The sequence below is a fragment of the Columba livia genome, chromosome 21, assembly GCF_036013475.1.
Source record: "Columba livia isolate bColLiv1 breed racing homer chromosome 21, bColLiv1.pat.W.v2, whole genome shotgun sequence".
NCBI classification, from domain to species: Eukaryota; Metazoa; Chordata; class Aves; order Columbiformes; family Columbidae; genus Columba; species Columba livia.
The window spans coordinates 2,258,898-2,269,274 of NC_088622.1; the positions used below are offsets into that span (position 1 = coordinate 2,258,898).

At 42.0% G+C, this 10,377-nt stretch overlaps 1 long non-coding RNA gene across 1 annotated transcript; it reads left to right on the forward strand.

The window, feature by feature from the left end:
- The first annotated feature begins 173 nt into the window (after window positions 1-173).
- Window positions 174-9,565, forward strand: LOC110355826 (uncharacterized). The gene is made up of 2 exons (XR_010467483.1): window positions 174-4,876; window positions 6,773-9,565. It is a non-coding gene; the product is annotated as an uncharacterized LOC110355826 (long non-coding RNA).
- The last annotated feature ends 812 nt before the right edge of the window (window positions 9,566-10,377 follow it).

A 10,377-nucleotide genomic window follows, 5' to 3' on the forward strand; every position in this document is an offset into this window, starting at 1 on the left:
GCTGGGGAATGTGGCACAAGCTGGGCAGGAGCTGCAGAGCAGCAGCTGGGGGTGAGGAGCAGCTGAAGGGGTTTGCTCATCACTGATGGGAGTGGAGCCACCTGCCCAGGGATGAGGGTTCTGCTCAGCCCCCACCAGCAGCCACTCCTGAGGAGCTTCCCAGGTAAGAAATATGTATTTTTTAAATCATTTTGATCTGTCGCAGTCATAACTTGGGGCTGGGGGATCGGTTTGTTGTGCAAACCCTCCTGGGGGGTTTGGTACCCGGTTCCTGCCTCCCTGTGCTCAGCATCTTCCTCCGACACTGAGACGGTTCCTTCTCCTGCTCGGTGGGGAGCAGGAGGGGTTTTTGCCACTCTGTTTTATTTTCCTGCTCCGTTCCAGAGCACGGACTCACAAATGCTCATAGTGATGTGAATTGGGAGGTGGCAAAGGACAGGGACTGAGGCTGGGAGGAGGAAGAGTAAACCTCCTACTGTTTATTTAGCTGCCAGGTTAGTGTAATATTGGAAGAAATAAAGGAAAAAAAACCTGAACACACCCCCCCCCCAAAAAAAAATAGCCTCAAAAACCAAAATAAAACACATCCCCATGCCCCTTATCCAGACAAAGGGCAGGAAAATGACAGCAGGGAATGGGAGAACTCTCAGCCCCACCATAGTCATGCCTAAGACTTCTAAATTGCAGCTATGGGAGAAATCCAATTTAAATAATAATGAGAGAAATGCAGGCTGTGTCCAGTTCACTTTGTTCACCACACAGCCGCAGTGAGCTCAGACTTTTCCTAGTCTTCGCTTGCTGCTTTTTAAACTGTACTTATAGGCAGCTCCTTTGTTCCCAGGCAGGTCTAAAATGCCCCTGGTTTCAGGACCTGTTCTCAGGGAGTTAAAGGCCAAAGGCAATTGGTCTGCGAGATGCGGATGTTATTAACCCATCCCTGTTTGCTTCCAGCTTTCCCTTTATTCCATGCTACGTGGGTTTTTTCCCCGGCTCTGTGTGTGTCTATTGAACGGACAGGCCCACGAACAGCAGAGAGTGAATAACGAGTCAGGAATCCCAGCGGGGCTGGTTAAAGTGGGTTTTGCTATGCAAATAAAATTAGCAATCCAAATGAGCCCATTTCTCCTCGGTTTTTGCTTCTCCTCTCCCTGGTTTTGCCTCCCAGTCGAAGGGACAGAGATAATGGTTTAATGTCTTCTATTAAGTGATTTGCATTTGGACACCAGGATTACAACAGAGTATTTGTCAAATATCAGATCCCCTTGGTTCCTCCCCACAACTCTTTTAAGACAATATCTGGAAAAAAGAAATCCTGTTGCCTTGAAAAACTTAGTTTGATAGAACTCTGCCTTATAATTAAGCAGCTTCTTTAATACTTAAATCCACCTTTGTTGAGTAAAAGGATTGAATTATGTGTTGGTAGTTTCTACAGTGAAAATGCCTTGAACTTTGCTCTGAATCGGTTGTGCCAGGAGCCGCTTGTTCCATTTACTGCCCTGGGAGCCGACTCCACCTTTCCTTGCCGAAAATAAACCCACAAAGGAATATGAAATGAGCTTCTCCAGAGCAGAAGTTTCTTAAGGGGGACACACGTTATATTTTTGTAGCCGTCTACACCACATTTAGGGCTGGTGTTTCGAGGATGTAAAGGGCATCCATACCATACTGAGAACAGTCCTTGCTATTGATTGTAGTTCCATCATAATTAAAGGTGATATGAAGCGCTTGAACACGGTGGAGCTTTTATTGCTTTGTGGTGCCTAATACAGCATTTAGAATAGTTCGAGCTGGTTTCCCCCCTAAATGATCTGATTTGTACAAAATATTAAGGAAACATTTTTTCTTTATATTTGCTCAGCTCCCTGTTAGAAATCCCTCATTTATTTTCATTTGTTTTCAAAACTGGCGATTATAGGAGGGGAAAGGAGGTGCTGAACCTCTTTATAAACCTATATGTTGCTATGCCAGTGCGTTAAACTTTAATATCAGTACGTTAAAGCCCAATAAAAGGGTGATTACTGGGAGTCTACAATGAAGTCTTTGATTCTTCTGCAACAGTTTGGACAAGTTATTTTTAGTGTGTGCCTGTGTTTTCCCAATTTTAATACACGGCAATTTGATTGCAATGCTGTCCTCAGCTGATGGTTGTGAAGAGTTTGGGGGAGATGGGGACAGGTTAATGGGTGGTGACATTATGACAGCAAACGAAGCCAATTCTGACCCCCCCCGGTGCATCCAGAATATTCGTGTATTTGAGGGCACAAACTGCAGGCTGGTAAAAGCGTATTTAATTTAGTTCTTGAATTTAACTTTAGGAGAACCTGCAATCACCTCAGAATGTTCAGCATGTTGAAATAAGGACTTAAAGGATTTCTTTTTCTCCGAAGCCTTTTCACAATTTTAAAGCCAGTGTTTGTCACTGCTTTTGTGAAGTTTTCAGTACCAAAATATTTTATGTCTAAGATTAATAGTTTGCCCTATATCTTTTGGCCCAAATACAATTAATTAATAACTATTTACTGAAGTAAATGTGGCTTATTTCCTTCCCTCTGTGTTCTTCAGAGGCGGGGGCTGGTTTAGGATGGATCATAGGAGGGTATTCAAGTCAGTCTCCTTGGTGTGTTACAGGCTACAGATCAGGAAAACAAATCACATTAAAAATATAAATATATATATATTTATTATATATTTTATATATACATTATATATATATTTATTGTGTATATATCTTTTAAATATAAATGTATATTTTTATATATATATATGTTGAGGAGCTAAAAGTGAGAGTTTAACACTATGAGAGACAGCAGCTCCTGGCTTGTATAAGGACCATTTTTTCTGGATAAAATGGGGGTTTTTTACATAGGAACATATTGATAAATTCCTCCCAGCCCCAACACACACGAGGGCAGATCCTTGGTGTAGAAATCAAGGGCATTTCACAGAATAGCTTCAATGTGAGCTGGTTTCAGTCTCGTGAGTCTGGCTGGAAGTTTATGAGTGGGGTGAGAAGGTGACTTCCCATCAGCATCAACCGGAGCTGCAGTTCAGCTCCATAGAGGCACAAACCCTTTGGATAACTGGTCAGAAACCGTGTCAGCCCAACACGGTCCATGGGAAGCAACTGCAGCTGTATCAGTGCCCCATCGCATCCGAATTAGAGGAGAACACCCCGAGGAGCTGCTGGTACCCAGACACAATTATTGCTCGTGGGCAGTAATTATGAGACCGAATACAAGCACCAGGGAATATTGTTTACTCGGTTTAAACACACAGAAAGGTTTATTGCTTCCAAATAAATTCAACTCAGAGCTGGGTTGAGATTCAAATCTTTTATTAAATATACAGCTAATATGACTAAAATTAATAACATAAGCTCTAAGGCAGTGAAGCAGCACATTGAATAGCATGGAAGGTATAAAAATGTATTTATACAGCGGCAGATAGTGAAATGCTCTTCCTGCTTCTAAAAAGAAAACAATCTTTCTGTATGTGTTTATTCCACACATGGATTTTAGTGATAAAAACAGTGACAGTAGAATATTCATCAGAATAATTACAGCAAGAATATGTGAATACAGCATTAAGGACTAGAGTCATATCTGCATTTTTTTGCCTTCTCTGAGCATGTTTTATGCATACCTATCCTTTCAAATTGGCTGCATAGGACAGCTCACAGGATTTGTTTTATTATTACCAATTTACCCAATAACACATTTTAATAAAAGTCACGTAGGTCTTGTTTTCACTTCTTTTAAAAATAATCAGTAAAGGGTAGTGCTGCTGAAAGGTCAAACTTGTTTCATTTCAAGAAACGCCACAACTCACAAAACCCCCTTGATCGTGTTGAGCATCTTGGTAATAGAAACAGTGAAGCTTCCAATAAGAGACTGTAGGTTCTGTTAAACCCAAAGGGTGTTGGACAATGAGGCTTTTAGAGGAATGGAATCCAACAGCTGATGTTCGGGGATAGCACAGGTAAAAGATCAAATGTAGTGGCCTAATAACTTGATGAGACATTGCAATATACCAAAAGGCTCCGTAAAATAATTGTACCTTCCTAAAAGACGTGCTAGTGTGAGTCATTCTAACCAGGACGTAGATCCCGTCTTCACCATCGGGGCAATTCGGGGCAAGACCATTTCCTAACTGGGAAATTCCTGACAGTTCAGTGGGACGTGGTTGATGGAGTGAACCGTGTTATCTTCATTCTCACGCCTCAGGGCAAGAGGATGCTCATCCGCTGAGCTCAGGAATATGTTTGATTGTGCTGCTGTATTGCACAAGGAGGGATGTTGGATTGAGAAACCCAACAATGGCACAGGCCATTGCTGCTGCTCAGGGTGGGGAGGATAAAGGCCTCTGAAAGGACTTTTCTGTCAGTATAAAAATAAATTAGACCTCATTTGAAAGTACAACGTAGCCACAGTGTTGGGTTAATGGTTGGACTTGGCGATCTTACAGGGTTTTTTCCAAGCAAAATGATTCTATGAACAGGGTGCATTGACCTGTTGCTGAATTTAGCTGGTTTAGATCTACAGTGTCTTCCTCAAAGCTGCCGGGTTGTCATGTCTGCACCCACCAAATTTCGGGAAAATCAGACAACAGGTCCAAAAGTGACCACCATACAGATAGCTGGTGAGTGCAGGAGCCTGGGTTCTTAGTTCAGAAAATAGATCTTGACCTACCTACATATTATGGACGTGCAAGCTCTTGACTTTGCTTGTCTCTCTCTATACTTTGCAGGCATTACCGCATGGGTTCGGGTGTTAACAAGACAAAAACGGAAGCAGTGCAGGTGAATAAGCCTTCCAGATAAGCCCACGCTCCAGTGAGAAGGCCCAGCCATCAGACTTCATGGATTCTTCTGACAACGGCAAGTTTATTTTTTCCTCCATATTTCTGCCAAGACGAAGATTTTTGCCGATGCGATTGACGGCATTACCAGACAGTATTAGACAAAAATAGCTAGATCTAACTTTGCCTGGTAAGACAGCAATCAGCAGGCACTTGGGCTAGAGGAAACCACCAACATTTAAGGACTTTTTCCAGATCCAGGACTAAAAAGACAGGGCAGGAAAAGGCTGGGGGCCTCTCCCTTCGCTACAGCAATAACCAGTAAATATTTAACTTGAAATACATGCTGATTATGGGGTGGTACAATTATGAAAACACAAGTTTCCAGTTCACTGGTATGCGAGCTTAAGAAAATTGCCAAGAACTGTAACTTACCACCAGCTCTGTGCCCCGATTCCCTCTTGCTGTGAAATAGCCCCGGCAATAGCAGCACAGCGAGGCTGCGCTCCGAACGTTGTCCCCTTATCAGTATTGAACTCCTCTCCATGAGACAACTTGTGTAGAATTAAGTCTGATGCAGCCCAGAGCTCAGCCAGCTCTGAAACCACCTCAGGATCAGAACTGCCTGGGGAATCGCTCTCCCGTGGAACTGATTTAAGAGAGATGGAAATCAGCAGGAGAAGGGGAGGGAGACAAAGATATTGAGGCAGAAGGGGGTTTTTCTGGGTTGCCCCTGGCTCTCATGACTAACTGTGAGACAAGACTGATCGGACGTTTTCCTAAGCCACATCATCCCTGCTCTCCATTTCTTGTAATATTTTTAAGGTGACGTTCCCGTGCCTGCTCTGGGTGTCCAATTAGAATTATCTTTTATTTTTAATATACTCCACTCCATCCAAGATTAGGACCCACACTTTGTTTAAGTGCAGATAGATGGGAGGTAGGTGTGCGCTCCAATTCATCTTATTTAAACGCTCGTTAAAAGCCAATTTGCAGAGTCACTCACATTTCACACCATTTCCTCCACCCCTGGTGAATCAGTTACTGATTAACGCAGACGCTAATCACCAAAGAACGCTTCTCTGCTTCTTCCTTCTCTCTCCTGTTTTCCTGGGAGTTATTCAGGTTAAAGCTCCTTTCAAGCTGTCCACATTAGAGTGGAAACAAATTTAAGTTATGTACTAAATGGTTCATTTTTCCTACGGTTCCTCTATGACCTAGTAGTTTTGTTAAAGAATCATAAGCCCGGCTTACTGCAAAGGGCTGAAAAAAGCGTTTAGAGATCTCCAGTGATAAATGCAGAATTTGCTCGTGTTGCTGTTCCAGCTCTAGTTTGGAGTGAGCGAGGGGATTAGCACTAAGTTGAGGATGAGGAAAATGCTCTGGTGCTGTGTTTCAAACACAAATCAATACTTGGAATCGATTGAGAGATGTGGGGCGAGCAGTGTGTGGTCAGAGTGTGCACGTGTAATGTTGCCTTATATTAATATTTCCCCCAGAAAGGAGCTGAAAACAGATGGGTACAACAGCAAAGCATCAGTACAAGGTCTGTGCACCATTCCACCTCATTAGATCCCAAAGAGCGCTAAAACTCTATGGTCTTTCAGAAGTGCAGGCAGCATGGACGCTCCTTGTGTAAGGATGAATCTCAGCTTGGACGGTTAATGGGCGCTGATATTAATTATTATCCACTGCAGATGCACCAGGTTGTCTGCAAAATACTGACTTGGATTTATCTGTCAAGGAGCCGCAGGGTAAGCAAAGTCTGTACATGCAGTTCAGGCAGGAGACATTAAATATCACTAGAGGAAGGCAAGAATCACACCTAATTTAGTCTGCAAATTTGGCCTGCAAACAGATGCTTTATTTTAGGTATGTGAGAGATTCCAGAATCTGCTCACAGAATAAAATCCTTAATGCAGCCAGCAATATCACCACTAGCAGTGTTGAAACTTGTGCTTTTTTACCGAAGCAGATGGAGCCGGACTATCTGGCTGAAACGATGGGCCGGGAGATAATCCCCTTGCAGGATGGGATCTCAAGAACTTGCTCCTCTGCCACCCCAGGAAACTTGTTTAAATCTGACTCCTGTATCATTTGAGAGAAGTACTTATTTCCTTAAGGAGTCCCAGCTTCTCATCAGAACCTTACGCTCGATGCAGCAATGTCCTTCTAGGTGAGTAGCTACGCAATTAAAATGAATTATTGTGCGGTGGTGGCTCTTCATGTTCTTCTGCTGGGTTGGGTAGAGCATGCAGTAGCTGTTCCTTGCCTGGGTTAAATTCCTTTGTTTCTTAATGGAATGATCAGAGTGATTAACCCACCTGTTCTATGAGCCTCTAACAGGGCAGGGTATAAGGTTGGAAGTTCAAAAGCCGTTCAACCATGGAGGTTTAATTGAACTGTAAGTGGGAAGAATGACCTTTCCAACAGTATCCTGCCCCAACCACCTTTCACAGCCAAGCACGGTGACCTACAGGCAAAATGTCAGCCTCCTGGACAAGAAACGTGTCACGCAAATACATCCCAAACCCACGTTCGGAGATGGGAAAAAATGCACGTTGTACGGCAGAGTTGGTCCTGTCTCACCTCCACAGCAAGATCAAGGTTGGGTAGCACCTAACGGAGCCATTTCCAGTGACCTGGAAGTATTTATAATTATAGGTCTTTACTATATCTAAAAATACTTGTGAATATGACAGCCAGCATCCTTACCCTCTCGTCCAAATGCTCCACTTTGGCCTAAATTGTTGTACAATGTCTTTCTGTGGGAGCTTCTCTCGATGCATGGTGGTGTTTGGTTCACCCTTTAAACATCGTTACCAGACAGTGTTAGAGTAGATCCAAAAAATCCAGCACTGTCTAGTAAGATGCCCACAGAGGACCATGGTCTGTCCAGCAGTTGTAGAAGTGAAGCATCTTATTAATGATTCCAAATTCTTCAGGATGTCAGTGTTCCATAAAAACTAACAGAAATGGTTTTAGAAGGATTATCTCACATCGCTACGTGTAAATAATTTACCAAACATGCTATGGGCAGAAGGAAGACATTTGATATTAAATGATAGCTTGAAAATCATGGTGGGTTTCAGGAGACAGAGATAGGATAAAAAGTTGATTTCATAAATATCTAAAATAGAAACATAAGGTTAAGTTCTATTTAAACATTATGTAAAAGCAGTAAGAGTTCCTGCATTTAGTTTCTTGGCTTCCTCACAAAAATACCAACTGATTCAAGCCTTTCCAACCAATTGAAAACACATACTAAGAATGGGTATATAAAGAAAACAGCACTAAGGGCACAAAAAAGCGACAAAGATGGCCTAGCATGTAACACAGTTAGTTGCTTTTACAACAAATACTTTATTGCATTGGCTTTAGTTTAAGGGATGCAGACAAATGGGAGTCTTAAATAAAAGTGACAGTGGCAAGAGACTTTGGTGTACAGTTGTTAGGCAGTAATGTGATGAAGCATGGTGAGTATGTCATTATAAAGATGTTAAGGTAGTTGGCTTTGTTTCCTGCCTTTTTTATTTTTCAGAAGAAGGGGAAGGTTGCTGTAGAACATCACGCAACAGAGAAGGGGAAAATCCAGCACCTGCTTCTCAGCCTTGAGCGTTTCCTTGTCCCAGAGCTCGGTGCCACCCTAAGGGGGACCCCAGATTTCTGACCTTCCCATTTCCCTTCCCTCACTCCTTATTTTTGGTCTCATGTCTTGGGGCCTCTCACTGTGTGAGGGTTGCAGAGAGCTCTGATCCGAGCTATACCGTGCGGGTAATGTTATACGGCATGTAATATTTATTATGGCCATAAGATACTCCTAAGTCTTTGTGGATCCAGCACAGTATTTCACATGGTATATACACAACCTTCCTATCAAACTAAACCATAAAGGAATATATTTCATCCAAGCTGCACTTCAATTAATCATTCACTGAACAGTTCAGAACAGGGTTCAAGGAAACAACCAACGTTCTCCGTGCAATAATTAAAACCCCCATATATTAATACCAGTGAGAGATCCCGGGGGGTAGGGAGCAGGATATTGTTGCATTTTGGTGCTTAACACCTGGCAGGTGCAGTGAAACACCTGCCGTGTGTCAGATAAAGACATTTAGCAGCAACAACACCCCTTCTCAGTGACAGCCCTTCAGAAATAATCATTTACAGTTCCCTAAATATCAGATAACTGGAGTGTAACTTCCCGTCTTGTTTTAATTATCAGTAAAGAACAAAAAGCCTCCACGAACCATTGAAGACAACGTTCTCCCCTCCACTAAGTCCCGTCAGACTGAGCTGGTTCTTTCACACTGACTTTAAGTCGTATAATTGATTCAGGAAAAGGAACCTCATAGAATAGAATAAGAATCAAGCCCATTGTATTTTAAAATGTATCATAATATTAGTCCACTAAAATAAAGAAAACAATCAAAGGGAATGGGAGTTAAGTTTCGTTCTCTCTGTTCCCCTCAAAAAAGTGACAAATTGATGTAAAAAATGATGGGGAAAATAATTTATACATTATATAAGAGTTCAAAGATGGAAAATAGATGGCTTTGCTATGAGAGCCTTCTCCTGGAGAAGTCCAGAAGAACCGCTGTGGAGAGGAAAGCGTAAGAACAAGAGCAAAGCTGAGAGAGCAAACCCACTCTTGATTTCGGCAGCCTAGTTCTTATATTATATTTAGATGAAAAAGTATCTTGATTTTGAGATAAAATTATGCACAAGAAAACTCAAATGTTCCATTTCAATAAAGTGTTTACTTCCATTCTCAGGGAAGTTACCATTGTTTAAAAATAAAGAAAAAGAATGTGTTTGAAGAAAATACCTACATTCATCCTACTGCTACAAAGCTTAACAGTTTCATTTGAATACATTCTATTGTTGAAGCATCAAACGTTCTCTGTTCCACAATCTGCACCACTTTCTATTTACAGGCTCACTTTATTTTATCATTCTAAAATAAGGACAAGATTTTCTTGTGTTTGCTTTTACCCTTTATTCTGGAACCCAAGCCATTTAATTTTAAATATACTTATGCTTGGGGAGATTGGACAATCAAGCATGGATTTCTCTACTGGCCGCTACCCTCTGCTCCCAAATTCGCTGTTGAACTTTCCCACGTTGTACACGAAACACCATAATCATCATTACCAGGCAGTATTAGAAAGACAGAAAACATCCAATGCTGCCCAGTAAGATGGTAATGGCATCTCAGGATCATGGTTTACAAACAGCAGATACACCACAAGCTAGAAAAACCGACTGTCTAGAGTAGGAAAATTATCAACAATTATCAAACACTATTCATACGGAGAGGAGGAAGCAACAATGTCCTGAAAAATTACCCGGGTCAGACCTAAAACAAATGGAACTAGACCATTGATAGAGAGAAAAGTGCAGAATCCCAGGCCAGAAACACCAGACTTACAACCACACTTTTAGTTTACAAGCTACATTTCCTTTGACCCGGTATTTCTGAGGCCATCCCAAAGATGCCATAAGGGCGATTCAAGGCGATTGCCATTTAATTTCAGATGCACTGGGAAGCGACCCAACATCATTGGCATCATCCTGCTG